Below are 27,837 nucleotides of genomic sequence, written 5' to 3' on the forward strand. Positions count from 1 at the left end.
GGTCCGAAACGGTCTTCACAGATGTAGGTCCTTCAAGGAGAAAGGGTCACAGCGCGAAGAATCTACCCGGCTTTCCAGGCAGAAGCCATTTCCTTTAAAGAGGGCAGGATACTAAGAGGGTGACTAGGTGGGGTCCGAGGCGCCCTCAGCTCCGCAAGGCTTCCGGAACACTGACCCTACTGTGTCCTGCCGCCCGACTGCTAGTCTTCGAGCAGCCGCCGGAGGTCCCGCGGCCCGCGGTGCACACGCCGCCTGCGAGGTACTCGGTGCTCGAACACACCCCAGCCTCTCGAGACCGCCCCCAGCCTGCGGGCGGCGAGCCGGCTCTTCTCAGCGCCCCTGCTGCGGACTCTGCGCTCGGCTTGGAGTTCCCCGTGCGGCCGGCGGTGGGCGCGCGCCTCGCGAGCCCGAGCCCGGGGCGGGAGTACGGCCGGGGGTCCCGCGGCCTCAGCGCCCGCACGCCTCCCCCCTGCCCAACCCCGGCCTCCGGGCCCGCCCCCCGCAGGGGTCAGCGCGGCCTGTGCGCCGGCGACCCCCGAACTCCCGCCACGGCGGCCCCGGTCCCCGCGGCCTGGCCGCGCGCCGGGCCCCCACAGCGGAGTGGGGAGGAGGAAGAGAGACTGGAGGAGTTGGAGACAGACACAGCCGCGGCGCGCAGTCACGGCTGGAGACAGACGGCGGCGGCAGCGGAAGGCGGGACACTCCCCCCCTCCGGCGACTGGAGGCGGGACACCTCCCCGGCGGCCGCAGCGCCGCGTCCCCTCTCTCCCCGCGCTGTGGCTGAGGACCGGGCCCGGTGGGACGAGCAGGCGAGTGTACTGGCCCTGCCTGCTCAGCGCGCTGCCGCGGCCGGCCGGGGATTCCCTGCGAGCCGCAGAGAAGCGCCGCCGCCGCCGCCGCCAGACAGGCTGCGGGTGCCTGGGAAAGTAGAAGCGGGGCGGGGAGCGCGGGGGAGGCCCGGGGGTGAGGTCCCCGGCTCTTAAAGAACCCCGGCGCGCCGCGCTCCCCGCCGGCCTGCCGCGCGCCCCGCACCGCGCCCCGCACCGCGCCCCTTCCCTTGGCCGGCAGTGCCGGTGGCCCCGGAGCCGCACTGCGGGCAGTCGCTGTCTCCGCTCCCGGGCGGCAGCCCAGGTGAGTGCGGATCCGAGGTGGCCGCCGTGGTCGCGGCTTCTGGACCAAGTTCATAGCCACGCTCGGGAGGGAGGGGTGGCCGAGGGGGCGGGGGACGCGGGGACCGGACGCTTTGGGAACTGGACGTCCGCGAGCCTGCGCCGTCGGCGGGGGCAGGAGGGAGCGGCCGGGCGCTGAGCGCGCGAGGTCTGTGAGGCTGCGTCTGGGTGGGCTTGCTGGTGGCCACGGCGGGGGTCTGGCGTTGGCCTGCGGGCGGGGGTGCGCCGGTGGAGGGACCTCGCCGACACCCACCCCGCTTTCTATTTCCCGGTGCCCTGGGGCCCCGGGTGTCCCGCGGTTGCAGGACTGAATTCTGCACCTCCGGGAGGCCAGGATGGGCGCATGGGTGGCAGCCCCAACTGTCTTGACGCCCTTAGGCCTCGGCGAGCCGCGGCGGGCGGGGGCTGGAGGTCAGCGGGAAGCGGGAAGATCCTGCAGGACCTGGCCGGGGAGTTTGAGGGAAGGAGGGGGCGGGCCAAGCCCCGCAGCCCCTCAGCCCCGCATCCTGCACCGCGCGCTCCTCTGCCCGGCCCCTCGGGCCCGCTGCACCCGGCGTCCCCCCGGGTCCCCCCGCGCGCGTTGACGTCGGTCGCGGGACCGCCCGGAGCTCCTGGCATTGGCTGGGAAGTCGATTGTCTCGGGCGGCTGCTGTTGGACTTAGGCTGGGTCTCCTAGCCCCGGAGGAAGCAGGCGTGTGTTGAATTTCTCTCTGTCCCTCACGGTGGAATAAACAGGAAGCGACGAGCACCCAGCCCGGCCCGGCACTTGCCTTTGTGGAGGGGCCCGCCCTGCACAGCCTTGAGGAGGCTTCCTTGGGACCCCTGCCCGGTGCGCCGCCCCGGGTGGGGCTAGGGGCGCGCCCTGTGAGTACACCGGTGGAAGACAGTGGGCTCGGTTTAGGTTAAGTCGCTATTGTGGCGGAGAGGGCATTTGCTTGTTTTTAAACTTTTTTTTTTTTTCAATTGGAAAAGGAGGAGGTTTCCCAATGAAGTAGAGGTATTCTGGACGACAGGGATGCTTGGTGGGTGGGCGGCACCCAGAGAAGGCACATCCGAGAGCACCCCGTTCTCTGGTCACCTACCTGGAGGGACACCTTGTCGCCAGTCAGGACAGCTAGAAGCTCTTTGAAGCAAAGAGGGCTTCTTAGCTCTACCCAGTCACAGTAATGATTGCTGTGTGCCCATGGCCGCCTGAACTAGGGTAATTTTTGTTTTCCCCAGAGAGTTTTTTAATTAGCTAGAATTGGGTAATTTTGATTTGCTTCTTTTCTTTTCCTCTGTGTCCTGGTCTATTCCCTTCTCTTTTTCTCTTTTCTAATTATTTTGGCATCTTCCCATCCCTGGACCAGTGCTGCTTCCTAAATGTTAATTACCATTGCAATACATATTTATTGATGGCCTACTGTGTGTTAGGCATTGTGGGATGTGAGGTAAGAGTAGCTGTACAGAATGTGGGCCAGTGTCAGTGAGTTATTTGCCGTAGAGGTGGATAGAAATGGAGAGAAGCATTGACTCTCAAAAATAGGGTCCTGGGCTGGTATGGATGTTGGTGCCTTCTCAAAGGGCTAGTGCTGGGAAGCTTCCCTTTAAAAATGGCCTTTTCGGGTGGTTTGGCTAGCCAAGAATGGCGTTCTCCTCTCTGTATCTCCCCTGGATCTTCAGGACTGAGTATAGAATGACAGAGAAGGTTCTGCAAAGTCTGCACAGAAAGACTGCCGTGCATCAAGTCATGTCTGCATTCTGTATATGAGGATTGTCTTTTCTAGTCTTTAACTCGAGTGTATTGTCATCTGTAACTCTGCCTTTCTACTCTGCACAATTCTCCTGGAATATAGTCTTTGTGTTCAGTCAAGGATCACAGCATCAAATCTAAGTCATTACACAGACAAATGAGGACATCTGAATATTACCCATGTATATTTATTTAATTATATTTGGTTTCCCATCAACCCTTGAAATGTTTGATGGCCTGCAAAGCAGTGCTTTTTAAAACAGGGGGCTAACTTCCTCATGATCTTTGAAAGCTTAATTATTTTTAAGAGCTTCACTTTGCTATTGACATTGAACACACTGTTAGAAATTAGGGCCGGGACTGTAAATGCCAGTAAGGGATTTGCTGTAATGGAATTGTAGCTACCTTCCTCCCTTGTTTTAAAAGACCTCTCTAATTTCTTAACATTCTGCTGTTACCCTTGGAAGAGCTTGCCATTGTTGGCCTTGGTCCTGGTTGGTGTAGGTTTGTATTTACATTGGAGAAGACTCTTCCCGGCAGGTTTTTAGGGCTGTCTCTTGAATCCTCTTGGGGGCTTGGTTTGCAAGACCACAATCCTGCAGTGGAACTCAGCCAGTGCCAGCTGCTTATTAAAGGATTTTGTGCCAATTTGTTGGCAGATCATTTGAGACTCCTCCACCCCACCGCACCCCCGTCGGAGTATATACATACATAGACAAATATTTATTTTCCCCCAACTGCTGACAGTGTTCTAAGAATAGTTTTCTTGCCTGGCGTGCAGAGAGCAAGGGCCCGTCTGCAGAGGTGTTTACAGTTTGGGACTGTGCTGTAGTCTTGGTTGACTTAGCAGCCTGGCAGACCAGCCTCACAGCTCCTGGGACGCTGTCTGTTTTTTCTCTGGGCTAACCTCCTTGCCTTATAGGGAAACAGTCAGAGAAGGGTGACTTTTGCTCCTTGTGGGTAATTTCTGGCAGGCAGCCCAGTAGAGACCCCTGAGCTCCTGACCTCTTTGCATGGAGCCAGCATAAAGTCTCCTTGTGACGGTGTGTGGGAGGGAACTGCTCTACGTCATCACGTAAAACCAAAGCCACCTCAGGGCGCTGGGGCAGGAATCCTTGCAATTGTCAACTGGTCCGATCCTTCTGGTAGTCCTTGCCATGTTTCTTCTTGCCTTTCTTCGGAATCTGGGATTATCCAGTCTCTTGATGTGTCCTTTCTGTGTAAGAGTTAATAGAGAAAGAAAAAGAAGTTATTGCTCAAGAAGTGATAAAAGAGTGTAAAAGAAGAGTGTATCATTTTAACCTGGAAAAATTTTTGGAAATATTTAACAGAGTCTATAGAGGCATATGGATATTAAATGTGAATAGTGGCAAAATTGCCATGTGGTCCAAAATTATTCTTTTCTTTCTTCCCTATTCTCTGTCTCCTTCCCTCTCCCTCTGTTCCTTCCTTTTTTAGGTCTCAGTAAAAAAATCTCCTGGAAGCCATTATTTTCCGATGTCAAAGAGACTTTCTGCCTAAATAGACTGCGTTAGTCTGAATTACATCTTGACCTGTATTATGGGTGTGCATGGAAGGTGAATCTTAAGTTTCAAAATAGGAATGCAAAGGTTCTGTCCACTATTTGAAAATTTAGGCCACAAGACCTGCCACTTTTTAGGGAGATTTTTGGGGGGCATTGTTTGCTTCATTGTTAGGCAAGTAAAGGGCTGAAGCTAGTACCTGTACTATTAATTACTATGAAAATATTGGGTTCAGATTTCCAATTAATATCTTCTTTTTCCTCTTTCACAGGAGGAATTGAAAACGATGTCTGTGTTGTCACATATCCATGTGATTTAAGAATGTATTGCTTTTCTTTGAGTTCTCACTAAAAATGGTACTTTGGCCTTTTAAGCTGTTTTTGTGAAGACTTTTCTTTCCATCAAGCTTGTTTTCCAGATAGGTCTTGGAGATTACAAAGAACATAGATATAATTTCTTCCTTGATTGGCATCTGTGAGCTTTCCGGGACAAAAATAATGCTGCACTGTGCCAAATGGTTGACTTTTCTAGAATAAAAACTCTAAAGGGTATGCAAAAAGTCCTCTGGTTAATATATTGGCATTCCCAGAACCCACTAACACTCCGGCAGCCTGCCAGACTCTACTTAACGAGGACACAGAATGTCTGGCTCAATCCCCATGAGCAGACGGGGGTGGGGTCTGGATGTCCACACCCTTTATTAATTTTTAATGACTGTACTTTTGTTTTGCAGATTTTCCTCTGTACCCCTCTCTCAACCGTCTCCTACAATGTCACTCCCCCTATCCATTTATTTACTCATTTACTTGGCATCAGAAAAATGTCCAGCGGTTCAGGGTTAAGAATCCTGCTGAGGGATCATTTCTGTTTGCATGGGTTCTTTTGTTGTTGGTTTTTTTCTTTTTCTTCCTATATATATATTTTTTTCTTTTTTTGGAAGAGGAAGACAGAAAAGGAACAGAAAAGATGACAACTATTTTTTTTTAAGGATGCTTTATTGTCTGCTGGAAAAAGAGAAGCATTTACGAAACTTTAAGTTTGTCAGACAGTTTATGTGACAGTGCAAGTTGGTGCTTGCCAAGCTCCAGACAGATTGTTAATGTTACATGACAGGGATAAATAAATTACCGCTGTCTGCAACACGCTTGCACTGCAAACGCACTCTGCAGCCGGCGGCCGGCTGGGCGCCGCTCATGAGCCTGGTGCATGTGCAGCTGCGCAGAGGGCCTCTGCCTGCCGCCCAGAATGCTGTGCCTCGGTTGGGAAGTGAAAAGGGTGTGTCTTGCTTTTATTTTTGGCTCTACTGCAGGGCAGTAGAATCCGAGGAGCAACTCTGTGTCCTTTATTTTGCTAGGGTGCTCTGGCTCCTCCCTTGCCTCAGGCCCTCTCCTCTGGTCCACACTTCCGTTCTTCCTCTGAGCACAGAAATCAGGCACCTATCTTCTTCCCAGGAGACCTCAACTTTGTTCTTAGCTGCCCAGGGCCTGAAGTGTCTCAAAGCCAAGTTTCAAGCTGTTTACAGTTGTGTTCTTTCTGCAGGTGCAGACACTGAGAACAAATTGTCTGCCATAGATAAGCCTGTACTGGCCTGGGAGGGCCTGGGTGGCACTCCTTGGGCATAATGTACTTTCATCTGGGCAATTTGGAAGCTCAGCTGGCAGAGTGACAGGTGTAATGAACTTAATGGTCTTGCCCTAGTTGTTTGCGGACACACGGCTCATGTTACAAAGCCACCTCATACCAGGAGCCCCTGCCAAATGATTTGCTCTTCCCTTTGCGGATGGGACTTGGGGACTGGCTGACTGAGGGGTGTTAAGGTGGGGAGGGGAGTGGGTGTGAGCTATGTATGTGTGCCCTCATCTGCGCTGTTCCTGAAAGGACCCAGAGAATCTCCTGAAAGTAGGTCTTGAGAGAGAGATCCTTCCCACCCGCACTGGCTAGCCGTTCCTCCGTGCCAGGTGTCATGAGGACCCTCTGTGCAGGTGTGCTTCAATTTCCTGCCTCTGGGGTTTGCAGAATGGCAGGCTTTCTGCCATGCTGTGTGGCTTCCTGGTGTGCTGCCGGCCTGGCTGCTGGGATTCTCCACAAGAGGGCTGGGCCGGCAATGCACAGCCAGACATTGTTCTCGAAGTCTGTGGCCCCAGGGGCCAAGCAACCTGTGCATAGAGCTGCAGAGGAATTACTATGGGAAAGTCTCACTGCTTCCGCAGGCAGTCACAGGAGAGGCTATAGGAGGCCAGGCTGCTTTCCAAAGGGCTCTCTGACCTCTAACAGGGGCACTTGGTCAGATAATAATAACAGCGGCTCAAGTGCTTCTGTAGTCTCTCCTATGTGCCAGGCTCTGTTCTGAGTGCTTCCATACACTGATTCACTAATCTAATCCTCACTGCGGCCCTGTGACATGGGTCCTTCTGCCATCCCCATTTTACAGAGACATCGAGACATTGCCTAGAGTCACCAGCTAGTGAATAAAGGGTGGAGGAGCCTAGACATTCTGGCTCCAGGTTCTGGGATCTGCCTCTGGAGCTAGATGAGGTGGGGCCTGAGTCAGGAATTCTTCATTGGGGACCACTTGCTGGCTGGGTGCCATTCTCTTCTTGTGTCCATATAGATCCCACTGGGACTCTATCCAGCCAGCAAGCTCAGGGCTTTGTCCTTGCCGCCTCCCTGCTGTGGCCCTCCCTCCCCAACTCCCTCCCCTGTTTTTAATCTTAATGCCTGCTCTCTGCCTGTCTTGCTTATGGCAAGAACCTCAGTTTTGAGGACTGGTCCATTGCAGCTTTGTCTCTGTCCACTTTATCCCTTGAGTTCCTTGAGAGAAAGACAAAGCAGTAATCAGGAGGAGTGTTGGTATTGCCAGGTGTTTCTTCTGCACTGGTCCTGAAAACCGTTTCCATCAGCCTCCCTGCAGCACCTCTGGGTGTAGCCTGGGGGGAGTGTGACTTCCTGGTTCCTGGGATGACATCAGGGCTAGAGGAGGAGCAGCCAACCGCCTGGGTCTGGGGGCATGTGCTTTTAATGACCCCACCAGCTGTCTCTTCACTCCCAGGACAAAGAGCACTACAGTTTCTTAAAAAATGAAAAAAAGTTATCCTATCTTTAAGAATCTCTTGGTTTGTTTGTTTTTTTTCCTGAGCTAGAATACCCCTTTATCACTCAGGCTGGAGTGTGCAGTGGCTCACTGCAGCCTCCACCTCCCAGGTTCAAGCGATTCTTGTGCCTCAATATCCTAAATCGACTAACTGGGATTACAGGCATGTGCCACTATACCTAGCTATTTTTAGTAGAGATGAGGTTTCATCATGTTGGTCAGGCTGGTTTCACACTCCTCACCTTAAGTGATCTGCCCACCTTAGCTTCCCAAAGTGCTGGGATTACAGGCATGAGCTACTGCACCTGGCCCATTTATGTACTTTTTAAAAAACTTAGCATTCTTTCATGAACATTTTTCATGTGATTTAAATATTCTCCAAAAATCCCACCTCTGGACTGTGTAATATCTATTCTATGGTTATATCGTTATTTTTTAAAACCACTTTTAGGACATTGAGGCTCTTACCAGTTTTCTCTGTAATAAATATGACTACATTGAACATCTTAAATTTTTTTTTTTTAGAAATTTGTTACATAACTTTATAATTAAAAAAAATGGAGATGGAGTCTTGCTCTGTTGCCTAGGCTGGAGTGCAGTGGTACGATCTCAGCTCACTGCATCCTCCACCTACCTTCCAGGCTCACGCCATCCTTTCCCTCAGCCTCCTGGGTAGCTGGGACTACAGATACCACCATGTCTTGCTATTTTTTTTTTTAGAGACTGGGTTTTGTGATGTTTCCCAGGCTGGTCTCAAACTCCTGGACTGAAAGAGTCTGCCTGTCTTGGCCTTCCAGATTGCTAGGATTACAGGGATGAGCCACTGTGCTTGGCCTGACCTTTTTTTTTTTTTTTTTTTTTTTTAAACATTCTTTGGGTAGATTCTTAAAAGGGTAATTGGGAGGTATAAGACTTTTAGGGGTCCTCTGAAAATATTGCCAGATGGGGCTTTCAGAATGAGAGAGGCAACTTACATTTCCCACAGACAAGAGGGTGACTGCACCTTTGCCAATGCTGAATATTATTTTAAAAACCTTTGCAAATTTGGCAGTAAACGATGTGATCTTTAAATTTTCTTTCCCATCTTTTTATTTAGAAAATCTGACGTTGTATCTGGGTCATCGACGAAAAGAGTTTTGCTGTTTGCTATAATTTTGTTAAGGCCAAACATCATGTCCGTGGATGATCCCAGCGGGTGGGTTAAGACCTCTGTGCTTTTTAAAATTCGAATTAAATTCTACTCAGGTAGATGCAGTGTAATACACATTCGAATAACATGTCCTTTAAACAAATTATAGGATATGGTGGCCATAGTTCATCAGAACCTACTGAAGTGGTTTTTTCATCTCTCTCAAGCTTTAGGAGCAACAGCTTAGGAGGTCGGACGCTGTTCAAAGTTGCTCCAACTCTGGAAGGGTTGTGGCCTTGGAGGAAAGCAGAACACTTTAGCTCATTTGCAGAGGACATGGAGGTCCTCTGCAGAGGACACAAGCATGAAGTATGGAGGAAATGAAATTATAGGATATGGAGGTGCTCTTGGTCTCCCCCCAGCCTCCTCATCCTCCCTCTTTAGGGGTAGCCTTCAACTTGCAATGGAGAATGAGGGCCCGGAGAGGGGGTGAAGTCAGCACCTGGCTGTTTGGATAGCCCTACCATACCTTGTTCAGTGGCTTGTCTTCATTTCAGATGACCCCTTTTGGCATCACACGTTTTGCTAGTCTTGCCCCCAAGGATGCAGACAGAAAATTCATGATGGACGCTCCTCCATACTTCATGGGGTAACCACTTTAGCAGGTGATGATGAACTAATTAAAGACAGTCTTTCATTGAGGGGTTGGAAATGGTTGGAATGTAGGGTGCTTATTGTGCCGAAGGGAGCAGGATGGCATTACTTTCCCTAGGGCTAATTGTGATCATTGCGGTTTTGTTCACAGGGACCTGAGCTCATCAGGTGGGGAGACCCTCATGTACCGTGCAAGGTGCTCACCTGCTCTTTGGTGTGTGCCAGGGTTGCTCCTCCACCTGGTGTTGCCTGGGAGACAGTGAGCAGGCCCCACAGGACCTGGTAGGCACATGCATTAGTCCGTTCTCATGCTGCTATGAAGAATTACCCAAGACTGGGTAATTTATAAAGGAAAAGAGGTTTAATTGACTCACAGTTCCACATGGCTGGGGAGGCCTTGGGAAACTTACAGTCATGGTGGAAGCGGAAGCAAACATGTCCTACTTCACTTGGCAGCAGGAGAGAGAAGTACAGAGTGAAGGAAGGAAAAGCCCCTTATAAAACCATCTGATCTCACGAGAACTCACTATCATGAGAACAGTATGGGGACCCGCCTTCATGATCTATTCCCTTCCCATGAGGTCCCTCCCACAACACATGGGGCTTATAATTTGGATTATAATTCAAGGTAAGATTTGGGTGGGGACACAAAGCCTGACCATATCAGCACAGTTCTGTGTTCTGTGGGAAAGCCTTCAAAGAGGTGCCTAGGTGTGTCTGCAGGTGCAGACGGCAGAAGCTCAGCTGGTAATGGCATGCCCCATCTCCCTGGGTTGAGACCACAGACTGGGTTCTTCCCAGCTCCACCAGGCTTGCTGTCAGCACAACACTCTGTCCCAAGTGCACACCTGCCCTCAGCTGTGGCAGTGCTGAGGCCCTGGAGATGGATTCTGAAAGGCTGGAAATGGGATGAGGAGGCTTGTGGAGCAGAGTTAGAGCGTGCTAAAGGCTGCTAATAAGGTAGCAGTCCTCCAGTGGTCTGGCCAGTGGGGTCCCTCAGCATCTTTTGGGGAGCACACTTCTGCCAAAGTCCTTGGCAGTTCTCCCTTTTCCCCAGCGAGGCAGTGGCTCTGTTGTCACTGTGAGGCTGCTTGCCATTGACCCAGGGGATTTGGGTGCCTGACAGATTCACCTCGTATTTGTTATTGGCTGAGGTGTGTGGGGCTAACCGATTTCTGTCTGATTCGACCTTGCTATTTGGCTTGCTTCTGCAACACAGTCCCTGCTTTCCTAGTGAGGACAGGGGCCTCTGGATACATGTGTGCAGGACTGGAGGAAATGTTGGCAGTTGGTTGGCTTGGTCGAACATTGTTTTTCTGCTACTTTGGTGATTCAGATAAATCTTGAGCCCTCAGCCAGGCACAAGGCTCATGTTTGTAGCCCGAATACTTTGGGAGGGTGAGGCAGGAGAATCACTTGAGGGCAGGAGTTTGAGATTAGTTTGGGCAGCATAGTAAGACGCTGTCTATACAAAAAAATTTTTAAAAAATTGTATCCCCAAAACACTTACCTTTCCTCCATATTGAATATGACATTCAAAATTGTTTACTTCTAAACTAGAAGTCCTGGGATTTTGCATTTTTTCATCTGAAGAGTAATATAAAAATAATAAATGTTGTGTATGTGCAGTCACAACTAGCTATATGTAGTAAATTTAGTCCAGAAAAATCATGACATTTATTTTCTGATAAAGTTGAGCTTTAAATGAAGTGGAGCAGTTGTTATCTGATGGGACTCTCGGTGCCTTACCCTCTAATGTCAATCCTTATCCTTTGGTTGCTGTAACATTGTTTGTATGTTGGAGTTTTACAGTCAGGGCACATTTATGTGTCTGAGGGAATGGGTCCTGTTCTGCCATCTGCATGGAGGAAGCTGTCCCCATGGGGCCCACCCAGGAGACAGCGTCCAGCTGAAGCGCCGGCCTGTGTGTCAACTGCTGTGGGGGAACCTTGTCGTCCACAGTGTGCTTGGGAGGATTCAGGTAAACGCGCTGTCTCCTGGCTTCCCGAGGGCTTGTCATGGGCAGATGCTCATTCATGCTTCTGGCTGTCCCTTCTGGGCCCCTGTGCTGCTGGGTCCCTCGGAGAGTGTGCGACCTGGGGAAGGTGACTGACTCTCTAGGTCTCAGTTTACTCTTCTCCGAAATAGTTGTTTGCCCACCTTGTAGGTTTTTGAGTGGATTAGATAAGATCATACGTATGTAGATCAGGTGGGACAGGCCAGCTACCACAGCAAGTGCTCAGTAAAGGAAGCTTGTGAGTCAAGTGTGTACTTGTGAGGCATCTGCCCTGCACTGGCACAGTCAGAGACCCAGTTCCCACCTTTTGGGGGCATAGAGACCAAGGAGAAGATAGAGTTTGTGTGCTGGAAGCAATTAGCAAGTAAGAGTGGTTTCACAACCACATCTTGAACTAAGCTGTTGTTCAAGATGTGAAGGAGAGTGAGGGTCCCGGGCCCAGAGGTGGTGGCCCTGACCCACCCTTGCTCCGTCTCTTCTGTCTCCTTCTACTGTTTCCTGCCCTGCACATTCTTATGGAGTGCTCAGGACGTCCACACACTAGGCACTGGGGGTACAAAGATAAAGACATGACTCTGTCCACAAACCGGCAGAAGACAGATATGCCCACAGTTGCTACATAGGACTAATGACTGCACCAGGGAGACAGAGGAAGATGTAGGTAGATGCACTGTCTCCTGGCTTCCTGAGAGCTCAGCGTACTTTGATCAATCAAGACTTCATGGAGGAGGCCAAATGCTGTTGTTTGAGTGTTTGTGTGTCCCTGAAACTCTTCAGTGGAAACATAACTCCAGTGTGATAGTATTGAGCAATGGGGCTTCTAGGAGGGGATTAGATCACGAGGCTCCTCCCTCATGTGTGGGATCAGTGCCCTTATAACAGACGCCAGAGGAGCTTGTTCACCCCTTTCACCACTCAAGACTCATAGAAGGCGCCATCTGTGAAGAATGGGCCCTCACCACACACCAAATCTGCTAGCACCTTGATCTTGGACTTCCCAGCCACCAGAACTGAGAGTAGCACATTTTTGCCGTTTCTAAATGACCCTATTGAAGGTATTTTGTTATAGCAGCATGGCTGGACTGAGACATGGACCTTGGGCTGAGACTTGGTGAAAGAACATTGTTTTTTTTTTAGGTGGACAAACAGAGAAAGAGTGTTCTGGGTCAGTGGGTTGCAGAGGGAAAATACTAGAGCATGTATACTTATTTTTATTATTTTAAATTTTGTTTATTATGTGTACAGTGTACTATTACCATAGTATATGTGTATAATTTATAAGTAAATATACATGACCTGTTTGCTCAGACATTTTTGCTTGTAGGAGTATATGCTTAAGAAAACTGGGGGTCTGCAGGTGGGCAGGGGGAACATGTGATAAGACAGAGGGGGAGGGCAGGGCAGACCATGCATGCTGCAGGCAGGGGAAGAGGTGGGAGGGCATCTGTGGGTGTCATGGGTAGACGCTACTGCTCACAGTGGCTGAAATTTCAAACTCAAACTCTAAATTACTTCTGTAGCTTTTAGGTGTCTGAACTCAAAATCCATGGATCGTATCTTGCTCCTTTTCCGCCCTGACTCTCCCAGGCTCCTCTTCCTGGTCCACGCTGTCTGAGCTCCTGAGGGTGAATCCTGACACAGGTTGGGGAGGGATTGGACATACCAGTTTGGTGATCAGAAATGTTGATAGGACTGCTTTATTTGTGTGGAGAAATCTTCCTCAGGAGGGTGAGATTATTTATTTATGCTTGGAACAGGGGCATCCTGTTAGGGCCCACGTGCATTTATAAGAATGGAGACTTATAATTTGATGAAGCTTGTTTCGGACATCCAGGGTGCCTCGGAGCTGCAGGGGTGAGTGAAGATTCTTTCTCTGCCTTCATGGAATGTGCACCATGGGCAGTGTCATCTTCAAGTTCAGAGGCATGTAGGTGTCTGTGGGTGAGGCAGAAGGCAGGTGGTGTGGGAAGAAGTGGGAGAGGGAAGGGTCAGAGGGGTCTGGACAGATTTTTCTCGAGAAGAAATGGCAGTTGACACATGGCTCGTGTGAAAGATGGGCATATGCGGAAAGGCCAGAGGCTTGTAGGAGCAGGAGTGAGCAGGGCACGTGGCACTGTGCTTGGTGAGCATGTCAGGTGGCCCTTGCCCTTAGGGTCACCATTTCTCCTGACTGTGGCCCTGCCCTCAGTAGCGTGAGTCTGGTTCTGGTGTGGAGTATTTTTTCCCATCTTTGTAGAAAACCAAATCAACCAGCCAGGAATGGTAAAGAAAAACATGGAATTGTTTGCAGTGGGGAGTTCTGTCTCGACCACAGAGCTTTAATAGTTCATATTTGTTTATGTTTCACAAAATGCCTAAATTTCATACTTCATGCAGTTCACTCCAGGAAGACAGGTTTATCACTTTGGCATGGGAATAATAATGCCTTCTATTTGCAAAACGTGTAACTATTTAAAGCTTTTCACAGACAACATGTAATTTCATGTTCCTTGGCTTTAAGGAACAAATAATTAATGAAATATACATAGAAGTATAATTAATGGATTTGTTTCTTCTTCTCTAATGTGGCTATTAGCTAAATGAGGAATTCAGGTCAGAGTTTATGTTATTTTAATGTGTGAAACCTAATTAGAAAATGATGTTCAGTGGTTGTCCAAGGCATGTGGCAGGCTGTTTTCTGAAGGCCCCTGGTCCCAGGGATGGCATCTTGGTGGCTGGGCAGGCACCCAGTGTATGTCATTTTGGGAGGTCAAGGGTGTAGCACTAGAAATTGAAGTTGAAGATACACATAGTTACATCAAGGACACTGAAGGGGCAATCCGTGAAGCCCTCTCCTGGTGGGCCATGCGGGATGTAGTGTGGCCGAGGATAGTACAGGCTGGGGCCACCACAGGGGCCTGCTCCCATCTCTTCCCTGTTAGAGGAGCCTCTTCTGGGCGAGCCTGTGGGACTCAGGGGTATGTCCTAGGTCCTGACCAGTGCAGAGACGGCCTGGTGCCAGCAGTGGGGTGGGTCTGCCAGTGTGGCCCTTCTCCTGTCTGTCCCACTTGCCTCCCACCTCTGTCTGCAGCCTGTGCCCCTTTTTACCTGGCATGGTTTGAGCTTCTTTCTTGGTACAAGTTGTTCTGCTGTGGATGGAAGTTGACTTCAGTTCCATTTTCTCCCCTTTCAACAAAATCGCCTTCCTTCCCCACCTGACCACGTTTGGTGGCTCCTGCCACCCCATGTTGTGGCCCTTGCTCCAGGCCGCCGCTGTGCTCCACGAGCCTCTGTGTCACCTCTTGCTACCATGTCCCTTCGCAGCTCAGCTATTCACTGTTGTCTGCGGCTCTGACTGCCGCTCTGGCTGCCAAGCCTTCTCATCCCCTGCTTGCGCTCCAAGTGGAAGCTATTTGTGCAGTTCACACTGGCTTCGCAGCTTCCTGCTCTTTCCTCCATAGCCTGGGAGGTGCCGCCTGCAGCCACACTCCTTGGAAACTTCTTGTGGGAGAGGTGCGTGCCAGCAGGGATGCTTGTCCCCAACCCAGCTCTGGACTCGAAGCTGACAGTAGGACAGAAAGCTGCTGCATCTGCTGGCTCTCCCTGGTGTGGTCCTCCTGGTTTTCTGAAGGGAACCAGAGCAAGCATCCTCATGACTGAGGCTTCAGTTCGTTGTTCAGATGATTAGGTGGCAGGCGAAGCGCTTTCTGATCTCTCCTGGTAATTAGTTGTGTGATTAATGCATACTCCAGACGATGGCAGAGGGCCTGCTTGTCACCACACACAGTGCAATAGGGGCAGAGCTTGCCACCAAGGGCTCCACCTCTGTTGCAGGTGCCTGCCCTGAAGGACACGACCGGGATGAGGTGCTCTTGTGTCTGCTTAGACGTGGGTCACCGGCCGCTAAGAAGGCAAATGCCGTGCCATTCATGTATCTTCTCTGATACTGGTTGATGTAGTGCTGGCTGTGATGTAGCAAATGCATTGGCTTGTTGATTGTTGAGAGGTGGCAAGACATCAAGGAATCCTCTGGCTTGCTCTTGGGTTGGCAGAGGGGCCCACTGCTCAGAACCCAGTAAGGGGCAGGAGAGCTGTGTTTGAAAGTGGGCTAAGGAAGCCGGCGCCCTCTTATTGGAAATATTCTCCGTCCTGTGACCTGTTTGTCACTGTGTCTGGTGCTGTTTTGTGGAAATCTTCTCTAAGCAAAGATGTCTTTGAGCATTTGTTTTCCCTCCCTCTCAGGGTGATGCAGCCTGAGAGCAGAACCTGCTTACCAACCCCAGAGCCTGGAGGACTGGGGTCTCTCCTTTAGCTGTCAGTGGAGAGAGGTTTCTGAGCCTAGAACCTTATACTCACAGCCAGAGAGCCTGGAGGCCAGAGTCGTGTTGCAGCTATCGAGACTGATTGTGTATTTCCATAGAGGACCTTGGCCCAGAACTCCAAGCCCCAGGCTCCTCCACCTGCCTACATACTGGGCATCTCTACTCATAGACACCTCCAAGCCAGCATGTTTAAATCTGAACTCTTAACTCCCCAACCTGCTCCTCCCCGACCCTCAGTTCCCCAGCCCTGTCACTCCTTCACTGTCCCATTCCAGTCACCAGGATCCTTGTCTGCTGGTCATTTAGGCCACACATCTTGGATACTGTCCTCATCTTTCCCCATAGCCCAGTTCATGGTTGAATCCTGTTTTTTTCTGCCTCCAGTGTTTGTACCAATCTGATCACTTTCGCTGTTACCACCAGCAGTGCTCGTGTGTCCTCTCTCCCTGGGTTTCTGCAGGGCCTCTGACTGGATGCCACCTGCAGTGGTCCCCTCTGGATGCAGCAGCGAGTGACCCTTGTGATTCCTGATCCCTGTTGGCATGCCCCATGCCCCTTGGGCCTCCCTCCCACTGAGGCTTCTCATCTACGCCCCTCGTCACCCCACAGGCCTCTGTGGTTGCTCTGCCCAAAACTCTCTCTGGATGTACACCTTCATCCTCTGGCTTTGCCCTAGGAGGCCTTCCCTGGCCCGTGTATCTCCTGCACCAGGCCTGGTCATTGTGAGCTCCAGGAGGGTAGACAGCTATCCTCTTGTCTCTGTCCTGGCCCAGCATCAGACCACTGGAACTGTTTGTTGAATAAACAGATGGACTTATGAGCAGACGCCTTGGCCAGGGGAGGATGGTGGGCAGGTCCACAGACTTGCAGGCCTGGATGGGGCTCTGGGCTCCTCCCTTCTGCTGACTCCTGGGTGGGTGCCAGCTGTGGGTGTGAGGCCGTCTCACCTGAACCTCCATGGGTCAGGGCAGGCCTCAGTGCAAACAGAAAGTCCTACAGAAAGGCTGAAGTAGGAGCAGCATGAGAGAGATGAGCTGTGGAGGCTGCACTCCTTCCATGAGCCCCACCCCGCCCCATGGAGTGCTACTCACCTACATTACATTCTTATTTTACTGTTTTCTCCTAGGCAAACTATCTACTAGAAACCAGGAGAAGGAATTGTTTTTCAGACCAACTTTTGCCCTTCCCTTCTCTCCTCCCAAATTTAACTTGCTGGCTAAATATATTTTGGACAAATTAGTTATTTATTTGCTTAGAAACCAATTTATCAAGCTGTAAAAAATCATCAGATCATTAAAGTTTATTAAATTCATCATATGTAGATGTTTTCTCTTTAGACAATATGTCTCTATCATAACCTTGGTTCTCCTAAGCTGTTTTCATCTGTTCTTGGGATCAGGAAAAGTTCAAAGTAGAGAAAATTATGGTCTGTGAATCCTTTTTTCCATCTTTTCAAAGAAGACGAAATGTTCAGCAGTTACCTGGAAGCCTGACTCACCCTCCAGACATCTGACTATGCTTTTATTCTGGTATTAGTTTTGTTGCCTTGGATTTAAAATCCACAAGGATTGTGAAAAACAAGTGCAGAAGAAGAAGAAAAACCCAAAAAAGAACACACACACATTCTAAATAGTGGTGAGGACTATAGCAATTCATTTCTACTGATGGCTTTTAGCCCATGTCATAGACCACTAGCCACGTTGCACATGGGATCAGCCTTGGTTGGATCAGTGGGCTTTATTTCCCTCCCGGTCTGAGGACACATCTGCAGTTCTGCCCCCAGGGGAAGTGCACATCCAGCCCTGGGCTGGGTTGCTTTTCTTACAGGCTGGGCTTCGATCCTTGCCTCTGTTAGGAATCTATTTGAACCTCCACCCGGCTAACAGACTGGAAGGAAATATACCAGGACATTAAAAATAGAGGTCTTGGCATATAGTGCTAAGGGTGGTTTAAAAAATTCTGTCTTTTCATCTTTTCCATATTTGCTACAATGATCATGTGTTCTTGTTTTTATAATGAGAAAATTCCCAGTTGACTAGATTTGTTAAGGGTGTGGAATAAAAAGTCACTTTCTGAAAAATTGTGGAAAACAATTTGATGTGTGTCTTTTCAAGCATTTTGGAAGCGCGGTGGAGTTGCTATGGGGATAGCAAGGTTTACTCTCTACAGAGAGTGGTTCCATCTGGCACCCGTCGCTCCCGAGCTGGGCTGGGCAGTCCTGCGCAGAGCAGAGTTTCTCATTAGATGTGGAAATGGTTACAGAGAGAAGCACTGTTCCATCTTTCCTCCCTGGAACCAACCATCATTTTGCTTTGATCTAACAATAGAAAAAACATTTTAAGCACCTTCTGTACCCTCTGCTCCCTTTGGGTGCCAGCGTTGCCTGCATGGGGCTCAGTGTGTGTTTCTCAGTCTGGAGGGTTTCTGACCTGCTGTTGGAATGGAGGTGTCTCCTGCACACGGTATTCTATGTCGTACTTTGAGATCATGGTTGGAACTAATTTTCTTTTGCAGATGTATTGACATCTTCTTCTGAGGCTATGTTTTCATTCCCCTTTGCTTTGTCCCCGGAACTGTGGACTTACTTCCCCCTTGGCTTGCTTAGAATTGGTGTGGTTCCATCTCAATTTAGAGATGAGGTTGTAACATTCTATAAGGGACCATGCTTGGGGACATCATGTGTACAGGTAGAGCTCTGTTTTATGTTTAATGGAGAATGAAACACAGTGACTTAAGGAGCAGTAGGCATCTCTTTCTTTGTTATCTTGGGTTGTCCCTGGAGGCCCCGACTCATAAGACCCATGCTGCATGTGCTGGCTTGGGCTCTGGAAGCCAGCCTGCTCTTGTTCTGGGCTGTGGTCTTTGGCCAGTCCTAGTCCTGCTCCCTCATCTTGAAAATGGGGTCATGATATCTGGCTGCTTATAGGGTTACTCTGACTATCAGATAAGATGGTGCAGGCGCCAGCTGTGAAATGCAGGGGACTAAGTGCATCACCGATGTCCTGGGTGCTGGCAGGGTCACTGGTTCCTGCCCACTTCCTCCTGTGATCTGATAGGATATGGCTGTGTGAGGCCACCATAGATGGTCTGTTAGTCCCCAAAGCTTCTAGTTCATATGCTTAGGACCAAGGAAGGTACTGTGGGTTCATGGGTGTGTGGGCAGTGAGCACTGACTGGCTGATTTGTTCTTGTGTTGGAGACAGAGGTGATAATTTCACTCCTGGTCCCAGGATCAAGTGGAACTGGAATGATCTGTTCAATGGAAAAAGCAGTTGGAAGATATTCGGGGAATATGGATTCTTATTCCTAGCTTTGTCTCCAAGTAGCATTGACCCCTGAGCAACCGAAGATCCATTCCTTCAGTGGATACAATTGTGTGACAGCCCTGTACTAGGCACTGTGATCACTCAAGACACATGGCCTCAGTTTCCCCATGGAGAACCCCATTCATGGAGGCATTGCTGTCCAGCACTTTGCATGTGTTCTTTTATTTGATCCATGTAATTCATTTATGAGGTTGGGAAGTGTAGTGATCTGTCCCCTTTTACAGATGCGGAAACTGAAGTCTAGGGAATTTAGCACTTCGTCTGAGGTCACGTGCTGTTGATATCTCATCCCTAAAATGGGAGGCCGGAGTAGAGTCTGGTGGCCCCCTGGATGCCTACCCTGGTTCTCAAGATCAACATGTCTGCCTCCTTGCGAAGTCATGGCAGTTGGGCTGATTGTGAAGGAAATAGACGGTGGAGTGAGGCTGTTCCCAGCCATCCTTAGCCGCAAGCTTGCTCTGAAAATCCACCTAAACCCCTAGGAACTATTGGGAGCTGCAAACTAAAAACGATTGCTGCAATGTCTGCCTTTCCCAGGTCTGGAGGGCATGAGATCACAGAGCCACCTAAGCATGAACCCAGGATTGGAACTGGAGACAGATTGCTCAATGACTGGATGTGGTTTATTGTGAAACCAGAAGGAGCCCCCTCTTAAAAAATATTCTGCTGTAGACCTGGTTCCCTTCATGCATTGCCTCTTGTTGATAATTTTTTTGCTCAACTGGAAGGAAATTAGAGGTGCCTGTGCCATGCAGTATTTTGTGATTTCGAAGTGTCTTAAAACACTATCGGATGGACCTGATGCCTTCTTTATTTGGACTATCAGTGTTGACACAAAAGGAAGAATTTCCGTATCTACTCTGTGTGCTGTTTCTGTGATATGCTGAGTTATTTTGGAGACCAGGTGGGAGAATGCGCAGATGTGGGACTGAGCCCCCACAGAACTGAGGGAAGGTATGGTGCAGGCCAGAAGGCATGGGGCTATAGAGCCCTGCCAGCCTGGGTTCACATCTCTGTGAGGTTTGCACTAGATCTCGGTTACTTTTAGGATCCTGGAGAGACTCAGTGGCTGGGGAAGGGCCTACAAACAGGCAGCCTCTCCTGGGTGGTAACTGCACCTGTGTTTCTGTGTGGAAATGTGTGTTTGTAACGTCATGTTCCCAGGGAGCTCACTGAGATGCCTCCTGCTCCTACTCAACAGCTCCAGCCCCTGCTCCTGCTGAGGTTCTGGTGGGAGAGGGGGCATCCAGATTGCTGCTTGTAAGGCCAGGTGGGTGGCTCATGTCTGTAATAATCCCAGCACTTTGGGAGCCTGAGGTGGGCAGATCACCTGAGGTCAGGAGTTCAAGACCAGCCTGACCAACATGGTGAAACCCTGCCACTACTAAAAATACAAAAATGGTGGTGTGCACCTGCAATCCCAGCTATGCAGGAGGCTGAGATAGGAAATTACTTGAACCTGGGAGGCAGAGGTTGTACTGAGCTAAGATTGCACCACTGCCCTCCAGCCTGGGCCACAGAGTGAGACTCTGTCTCAAAGAAAAAAAAAAAGATTGCTGCTTATAACTGAGGACTCAAGAGAACATTTGTGACCCTCAAAACCTGTGGGTGGAGGGGCCTGGTGTTAGGGAGAGGATACTGGAAATGTTAACGCAGCTAATCCAATGAGATTAGCCTGCTGAGCTCAGGGATTTGAGAGAACAAAGAGGAGTGCAGGGGCCACTTAGAAGTTTAAACAGACTCCCTCTCCCTTTTCACCTACATCTTGTGTGAGGATTTCAATAGCTCCTAAATGAGCTTGCCTGAATGGCTGTGACACTCTTTTAAATTCTAATTAGCTAGTGAATTAACCAGGATGAATTTTGATTAGTCAGAATGAATTACAGGTATTAATGATCATATAGCCTCAGAGCAAATGAAAGTAGCAGTTGTCCAGAGGGGGCTTGGGCCAGCCATCCGGCTGGAGAGACCTTCAGTAGGCTCAGAATGGCTGCACTCATTCATGCTCCGTTCCACTTTCTTGTAAAGCCTGCACTAGTCACAGCACGGACTAGGGACCAGACGCAGATGCTGTGGCTGTCCTTGGTGGGCCTGGAAAGAGTGGAGACCCAAGTTGGCGGCTGGCAGACCTCCAGCTGTGGCCTGCGGGGTTTGCTCCGTGGTGGCCTGGGCCATGCAGGCTGTACTGGCTGTGAGATGCCATGGAGCCAGAGGCTGTGACTGTAGCTGTTTGTGCTGTGGCCAGCCTTCACCCAGTTCCTGATTGTGCTGTTTGTTTGGTTTGCAGTGTGTACTTATGGGGAACTCCTGGCAGCGTGCTGGCTCATGCATCTCTCCCCATGCCAGTCATAGGGTCTCTGTTCCTGTTTGGCCAAGGAAGGGATTTCCTACGTGTGTACATATTTCTTTGGTTTTGCCATGTTTTGAATGGCCTTGCACAGAGAAACTCATTGCATATTATGTAAATAACTAGGCCAGCATTCTGAAAGACCCGACCCCAGACCCACTTCAGTGATGGAGATGGGCATCCTATTCCTATTCAACAGCCCCAGCCCCTGCTCCTGCTGAGGAGGGGTGCTTTGAAAGAGTCACACACTCACCTTCCAACAGAGCAGCCTGAGGCCTCCCCAGTCTCGCAGGGTCTACTTGCAGAATGCTCAGCCCCTGATCCAGCAGGAGCTGTGAACCTGCAGACGCAGGGCCCCTGTGTCCTTGCCAGCCAGTGGCAGGGAAGCAGAAGTGGGCTTTCACACTGCTTCCCCCACGCATGCTCACTCCCTTCCCTGGGCCCTTTTTCGCCTCTCCCATGACCATCCTATGGATTCTTTGCCTGAGAGGTGCTGATTCAGCTTTCCTTAGCCTTGAGGCACTCCACGACAGCATCAGCACCTGGGCAGGAGGTCCCTGCTGCCCTGTGCGTCCTGAGAGTTTGGCTGTAGTGTGCTTGTGTACATGTGTGTGCTTGTATGCATGTGTGTATGTGTGTGCTTGCGTGCACATGTGCGTGTATGTGTGTGCTTGTGTGCAGGTGTGCATGTGTGTGCTTCTGTACACGTGCATATGTGTGTACATGTGCATGTGTGCGTGTGTGCGTGTGCTTGTGTATGTGTCTGCATGTGTGTGCTTGTGTGCATGTGTGCATGCATGTGTGTGCATGCATACCATTGTTTTCTAATGGACTGTGAAGGCATCTGGCCTCCTCATAGACCAGGAACTCAGTGAACAGGGACTGCTCTGTTTATTTTGGTATTCCAGGTGTCCTCCAGAGCTCCTAGCACATAGTCAGTCTTCAGTGACTGCCAGATGAGTGGATAAATGAGATAGCAGCTTTGGAGGAATGACGATGGATTGTGGTCTAGTCTCACAATTTTTGCCTAAGAAAGAATTGGCCCTACCCTACTTGAGTCAGGCTTTTTTTTTTTTTTTTGAGATAGAGTTTCGCTCTTGTTGCCCAGGCTAGGGTGTAGTGGCACAATCTTGGCTCACCGTAACCTCCGCCACCCGGGTTCAAGCGATTCTCCTGCCTCAGCCTCCCCAGTAGCGGAGATTACAGGTGTGCACCACCACGCCCGGCTAATTTTCCATTTTTAGTAGGGACGAGATTTCTCCATGTTGGTCAGGCTTGTCTCGAACTCCTGACTTCAGGTGATTTGCCTGCCTTGGCCTCCCAAAGTGCTGGGATTACAGGCATAAGCCACTACCCCTGGCCCAGGCGGGCTTTATTTTTGTCTGTAGGACACCTCACATGGCACCAAACAGGGTGCTGGTTTATAAAGACCCAAACCAGTGTAGAGTTCCATGCTGCCCCTGGAGCCTGCTGTGTGCTTCCAAGGTGGAGGCTTCCAAGGTGGCTCCCGGCTGCTGCAGCAGGTCTCCTGCTCATCATCACTCTGTACACAATGTCTTGATATGCCGAGGACTGAAATGGAGTAGTGATCCTGCCTGGAGGTAGACAGCAAAACCCAGGCTACGTGGGCATCAGTGTGGTGGGACCGAGGGTGTGTCTGAGGGACGGATGCAGGGGCAGAGGAGAAGCAGGTGAAGGCTGGGCCTCCTGCTGAAAGCTGCTATTGTTGGGACTCCAGGGGCAGCCTCCCAGCTCCTTCTTCTGACTGACCACTGACAATGTAGTGTTGACTGTCCCAGCCTCCAGCTGCAGGGCGCTCCGCCTTCATAGCGAATCATCCTCCACCCCCGCAGTCCCCTCCCCGACTAGACGTCCTAGATGCTGCTTTCACAGGGCTTTGTGTGAAATGTGTCCTATGCCGTAATTACTCCTGCTGGAGACCGGGATTGCAAAGATGCCTGTTGCATTGTCTCATGCAACTAATATCTTTTACTGTGATAAAAAATAAATATCTTGGGGTTCATATCTCAGACTCTTAAGTACTGCAGAGATCAAACTGGGGTGGGTTTCTCACACGCGTCACCATGGCGAAGCTAGTGTCCATTGGGGTGTGGGTCTGCAGGCGCAGCGCTTTGTGGGCTGTTTTATGAACACCTGGCTTCCTTCCAGAGTGATGTAAAGCCAGCCACAAACTAATACCACACATCATCTGAAAATACTAACAAAAGATTGGGGTTCTAGGAGAATGCGAGCAAACCATTGAATAGAGCTTCATTAAACCAAGGAAGTGCTTCCGACTTGTTGACTTACTGGAATCCCTTTGTTTTCACGCAGAAATTCATTCAAACGATTTTGTTTAGGATTCCAGTATTTCAAGTTTACCCAAGAAGGAAATTTCAAATAACCGTACCACCAGTCACCACTGCTTGATTTGATCATCTGCATTTTCCAGTTAAAGGGTTAAGATTTGAGGAAGCTCCTTGAAGAGGTTGTTTAATTCCTGCTGGTGCTTTGGTTTCAGGCCTGGAGCTGTGGCTGGGTGGTTAGTGGATCTGACTAAGGTAAGGCAGGCAAGGGCTTCATGGACTTCACTTTGACATAGAAAAACCACCTTAATGCACTTAATAGTGATGGGTTTTTAGAACAATAGTACAGAGGTTGGTAATATTTTACCCTTTAAGATCCCTTGTAATCTGTATAGTATGTAGAAAAAGAAATAAGAGCTAAATGCAAACGTGGTATTTGTTTGCAAGCCACTCTGCATTGTTGTGTTTTTAATTAAAAATTTTAAAAAGTCTATTTATGGGATACAAGTGCACTTTTGTTATATGGATATATTGCTTTCTGGTGAAGGCTGAGCTTTTAGTGTATCATCACCTCAATAGGATACATTGTACCCATTAGGTGTACCATTTTACTTAACTCTAAAAAAAGTAATTATGAAGTAGTTTATTTAAATCTTATCCAATAGCTTTGGCCTTTCACATAGCTCTGACCCTAACTGTCCAACCTGGGTTTCAGCTGTTATATAGTGGGCATGTCCTGTGCTGGCGGGAGCTTTCCTGGTCTGCGTGCTCCTTTCCCTGCCAGCCTTCTCTGCACCTGGCATCTGCTCTGCCCCTGTGCCTTCATTTCCATGTCCCTTGGTTCTGTAGCCACTGAGTGTCTTGGGGCTGTTTTTTATGCTGGAGGCACTTAAAGGCATAGTGTCTGACTCCAGCTGATCTTATTTTTCCAATCAGGCCATGTTTTCTTTGAGAGTATTTTACAGCTGGTCTTTCCAAGGGAGTAGGCCATCTTTCCATGGGCAGTGTGGTGTGGGAGGCAGGGCCCCTTGGAGGTGAGAGCCAAGGAGCTGAGCTGTCCTAGGCCTCTGCCATTTCCAGTTCTTAACCGTGTGCACATCACTAACTTCTGTAGCATGGACATTGGAATATCTCTCAACCTGTGAGGAGGATTAGTGAGGTAAAATATGGGAACAGCACTTGAAACTGTATCGGCATACGCCCACACACCCTCCCAGGGTTTTCTATCCACCCACCTATCCATCCACCCATTCACCTGTACACCCACTCACCAATCCATCCACCCACCCACTGATTCATCTATCTATCCATCCACCCACCCATCCACTGATTCATCTATCCATCCATGCACCTACCCACCTATTCCTCTATCCATCTACCCACCCATCCATCCACCCACCCACCCAGCCATCCACCCATGCACCTGCACATCCATCCATCTATCCATTTACCCATCCATTCATCTACCCATCCATCCATACCTCCATCTGTCCATCATGTCCCCAGACAGCACCTACCTATTCACCCATCCATCTATCCACCATGCAGTCACCCATCCACCTGCCCATTCATCCACCCATCCATCCATTCACCCACTGACCCACCCTTTCATTCCTCTATCCATCCACTCATCCATTCACCCATCCACCCTCCATTCATCCATCTAATTACCTACCCATCCATTAATCCAGCCATCCGCCCATCCACTCACCCACTCATTCCCCTATCCATCCATTCACCTACCTGCCCATTCATCCATTTATCTATCCATGTACCCATTCATCCATACATCCAACCCAGTAATCCACCTACCCAATCATCCATTCATCCACCCATCTATCTTAATATCTACTCACTGATCTTCATTCATCTGCCCATCCATCTATCCTGCCCACCCCCTACCCCATCAATCTTCCTATCTATCTGTCAGTTATTAAACTTATTTGCCAAATATAAATATACAATGTTAGGGCAAAGGCTCCAAGTTTTCTCTGTTGAGAAACCTATGCCTCTCTTTTTGTTATTATAATTATGAATGAATGTTTGAAATCTTTAAACATCTTTACTGACCCATGTGGAGTGTATTGTGGTTAATATCATAGTTATTTAGTTTTACAGCTGCAAGTGTTGCCATAAAAAGCTTAGGCTTCTCCTTCTCTCTTCCCCCAAGACACTTTCCCACATCCATACACACACACAGCAGGTCTTACTTCTGAATGTTCTGTGTGGAATTTGAGCTTTTGGCAGAGCTTGTGGATTGACTTCATGGTTGAGATTTGCTGTCTTTATGGACAGGTGGGCGTACTCATTTTAAAGTTAAATTTAATAAATATTTAGAAAGCATGCATCATATGCCTCATTAGCAATTTTGTTAGGCACTCTGGGAGAAACAAATAAGAGCACAGAATTATTTGGTCTGTCTGTGGCCCTTGCACTTCCACGGGGCACTCCCTCCTCTGCACGTGAGGTTCCACGGGAGCAGTGTCATCTGCCTTATTACGGTGGACTGCACCTTCTGTTTGGTGGGAGCTGTGGGTTCCCTTAAGTGGGAGCTGTGCCTGAGTCACTGTCATGAGGGAAAATGTGAAGAAATCTCAGGGGCAACCAGTCCACATGGAGCTCCTGGGCAGGAGTCGTCCTGAGTCTGCAGGACCCATGTGTGCCTGGGCTGTGCAGATGCACATGTGACATCATCCTAGCCCCGCTGTTCTCGAGAGCTTATTCAGTACCAGAGATAATGGGGAGACAAGAGGTGAGACAGGCACGTGAGGGCAGCCGTGTTTATTCTTGCATTGGATTCAAGTGATACCAATTTTGGGGGCTGCCTGAAGTTTTTGCTGAGTTTATTCCAGCAGGAAGTAGTACTATACCTAATTAATATTCATGCAGGACTTTGCCAAGTGCTTATGGTTCTGGGCATTATTAGCATTGTCACTTTTGAAATGTGAAACCGAGGCTCAGGGAGATTCAGTGCTGTGCCAGGTCAGCCCGAGTCAAATGGCTCGGGGCCAGTTCTCAGGCCCACATCTTTGACCCTGGCTGTCTGTCCGTCTCACTATGGCCCACGTATCCCTAAGAAATATAGACAGCAGTGTTTCTCCAGTGGAGGGAACCAGAGTAGACAGCATGATCATCTTTGCTTCGAGGGGGTAGAGGCAATTGGAGTTTCCCACATCGCCAGCTCAGAATGGCAGCTGGTGGCCTACAGGTGAGGGGCAGGGCCCTTGCAGCTCTGACGTCTGGTGTGCACACTGGCTGTTCTCCAGCCTCTCTTCCTCTTGGTTTCCTTGTCTCGGGTTGTTGACTTTTGCTTTGGCCTGGTGGAGACTAGGGGAAACAGTGTGCAAAGTGCTGAGCCTGTGTCTTGCAGAGAGCATCGCTTGGGGCTCAAAGCACTGCAGCTATTATTACTCTTTTCTAAAGACTCAGTATCTGCCTGGAATTACAAGGCAGGCACTGACAGATGTATAAGTAGATGCTCAAGAGCAAATTAAAAATGCATTGTTAAAAATGGATTCAATGTGTGAACAAAGATTGGCATGAAGGTTGGATCCCTGTATTTTTAGAGGCTAATTAAAGTGTGCGAACAATGATAAATTCAGATAACCCATATCATCTGAAGTCACCACAAAGCATTCACTGAAGAGCTAATTGCAGCCTGCTGAGGTTTGGGTGATCTGCGGCCATTGCTGACCTCAGATTCTGCCTGCTTTTGCCCATGCTGAGACCACACTGTGCCCTGGGGGGGCCCTGTGCAGCCCTGGGGATCTTGCTGCCCTGGTGCCTGGTGGTGTGCATTCTGGTGCATTGCTGCAGTTCTTGAGTTTGGGATAGACGGTAACACTGTCATGTTACTACATGCCACCTGTCTAAATCACTCACAGAAATCTGTGGTCAGATTTCTATAAAGTACTTGATTGGTGATGAGGAGAAAGAGAGTGATTTATGGTGTGCTGGCCCTCCAGCTATTATGCATACACTGAGGTCAGTGCTGTGTAACATGCAGACACCACAGCCCCTGCGGGTGGTGATCCAGCTGTCACGGCTGTAGTCGGTGTTAGAGTGGTCAGGAGTCTGTAAGGAAATGTGATCCCTGGGCTTAGAATCCCCTGTTTTGTCAGTGTCTTGGAAAATTGGCCTCCAGAGATCAACTGTGGAGGGAGCCATGTCAGAGGCTGTCTTCTCCTGTTGCGACGTTCAGCGGACCTGGTCTGCACACCTGATTTTCCATCAGTCACACTA

The 27,837-nt window shown here is 49.6% G+C and overlaps 1 protein-coding gene across 10 annotated transcripts in view; it reads left to right on the forward strand.

Annotated features, from left to right (window-relative positions):
• The first annotated feature begins 521 nt into the window (after positions 1–521).
• LDLRAD4 (low density lipoprotein receptor class A domain containing 4) overlaps positions 522–27,837 on the forward strand; it is a 418,190-nt gene continuing 390,874 nt past the window's right edge. For 5 of the 10 annotated variants that reach the window (XM_074383794.1, XM_074383797.1, XM_074383796.1 and 2 more), the window contains exon 1: positions 523–1,131. The gene's annotated coding sequence lies outside the window, so the exon portion shown is untranslated. Of the gene's footprint in view, positions 1,132–1,264; positions 1,318–1,725; positions 2,034–27,837 lie in introns of those variants that run through there. The other 5 variants (XM_010335601.3, XM_074383800.1, XM_039463614.2 and 2 more) reach the window with 4 other exon arrangements.

Source organism: Saimiri boliviensis, chromosome 13 (assembly GCF_048565385.1).
Source record: "Saimiri boliviensis isolate mSaiBol1 chromosome 13, mSaiBol1.pri, whole genome shotgun sequence".
NCBI classification, from domain to species: domain Eukaryota; kingdom Metazoa; phylum Chordata; class Mammalia; order Primates; family Cebidae; genus Saimiri; species Saimiri boliviensis.